The sequence below is a fragment of the Malurus melanocephalus genome, unplaced genomic scaffold (assembly GCF_030028575.1).
Source record: "Malurus melanocephalus ecotype Western Australia unplaced genomic scaffold, MMel_1.1 scaffold_2, whole genome shotgun sequence".
Taxonomy (NCBI): domain Eukaryota; kingdom Metazoa; phylum Chordata; class Aves; order Passeriformes; family Maluridae; genus Malurus; species Malurus melanocephalus.
In genome coordinates, this window is record NW_026623234.1 from 5356515 (window position 1) to 5358710 (window position 2196).

Consider the following 2196-nt stretch of genomic DNA (forward strand, 5'->3'; position numbering starts at 1 on the left):
CACCCTGCAGAAAAATGACCAAGTTTATTACCTGTATTAATGTTGAATCTTTTATGCTTCATAAAACATGCTCTCCCACAAATACCTGTTGCAATTTTCAAAGCCATGCAGCAAAATCAGAAAATGAACTGCTTGCACTGCACTGGAAGTTAAAATCATATCTAGGTAGACTTTAAAAAAATTGAAAAAATTCACAGGAATATTATGCTGTGTATTTATGCCATTGACAGAAAGAATAATTTTTGTGGCACTGTTTGGTGAATTAGGTAGCATCAGCACAGTGCAGCAAAACATGAAGAAAGCAGATGCAAGAAAACAGCATTGGAAGARACATTAACAAAATTTTCCCATCCAAACCAAATGCATATTTGCAAACATGGATTTTTGCTAAAGGATCATTAGCTGAAATCTCAAGTGAAGAAGGAACAAAAATAACAGACAAGACTCAAAACTATTATTAATTCTTKCAGATTTTAGTATCTGAAACTTTAGCTGTTGCTTTACTGGAAGCATTACCTAGTTCCTCTCCCATTCTCTGCTAGCAAAATTACTCCATCATATTCCTTAAGGGAGTTATGTCACTCCTTTTCCCAGTCAGGAATTGATCCAGGTGAGAAGTTACAAACTCTCATATCACTCTTGARTTATGATAAGGTGACCTTGGTCTGTTTTTTATGTCTAACTCCAAAGGAGAAGGACATGTTTTAATGTCTTCACTGTGGATTTAGGTGGAAAAAGTCTCCTGTCTCTCTCCYCACCCCCCTATCTGTAAGAAGCCTCTACTTTTACTCTTGATGCTGTTTCAATGGTTAAGGGCAAGGGGAAGAATAGAGTCTCTTTCCTTGTTTTGTGTGCACACTTTCCACACAAAGACCATTACCAAGTTCCGTGCAAACGGATGAACTTGTAGATCCTTAGTGTTTATTTGACCAGATTTGTTAAATATTCACACATATTATTTCTTAAGAATGCCCCACCTGAGATCTGCAAGCATCGATGCACTTTTATGTTAACACACACCCATGTTATGGAGAGAAGCTCTATAGTCTCCATTTTATACCAGAGAAGCAGGACACAAAATAATCAAGTCACTTGCTCATAGCAAATTGAAGGTTAATTTCAGGACAGTTTTAGGGCTTTCCCTCCCACTTACGTTCCACAAAAAAAATAAAAAATCTGRGACAGATCACGATATTTTTTGTGCATCAGTCATGCACAAATATAAAACCAGGACCATCACTGTTAATCACTGTTTTTAGGCAGTGACTTTCCTGTGTACACCACTACCAGGTGTCTGCTGGCACAGCTACCTGGGCACCACATGTGTTTGTAGTCATRGCTGGCAAATACTGCACTGTGAAAGAGCACAGCTTACGTAACGCTTGAGCCAAGCCACAGATTCAGCCCAAATTCCCAGAAAGCTCAAGTGAAGCACTTCAGAATTGTTCCCAGCTTCCATGTGAATTACCCTCTAAGGGTAAGCTTTGCTACCACAAGTGCCTGCACATGGAAGCGCATCTGACTCCATATCAGCAAAGGCATGTGTCATCCTTACACAAATAAATAAATACATACACAACATTGGAAATAAATATCCACATGTTGTCTCCTAGGCACCAGAATCCCAGCCACAAACCCACCCCAGGCCATCTTCAGCTCCTAGAGCAGTCACCCTTACCTCACAAGCACTCCAGGTTGAGCCCATCCTGCTCCCAGCTGCATACAAGTAAGAGATGGATTATCACTTCACTGTTAGAGGCAACAGCTGTGATTCACAAACTACCTCTGCAAAATTTAAGGAGGCACCTGCTAAGGAGCAAGTGGTTTATCCAAGCCCCACCTTCCTCATTGCATGAAAGGGAAAGTATGAAGAGAGAAGGTGAGGGAGTTTGCTGAGTTTATTTCATAAATACCAGAGGAGTGTGTTTGGGGGAGGCTGTACACACCAACATGCCAAGAGTTATCAGCAGTTCAAGATAAGGGAGTGATAAGGCACAGCACTAATGCATGGATATGTGTTCTAGTAGCCTGAACAATGAACAAATCAGAGAACATAGTATTAGATAAATGTAGACACACAGCACCCCAATCAGCAAAGAAAAGTATTGTGACAAAATAACTTTAGAAGGCCYATTCTTCAACAAAATTCTATTTATTTTCCTGTTCTTGGAGACAGAGGGGCTGGAATTGCTTACT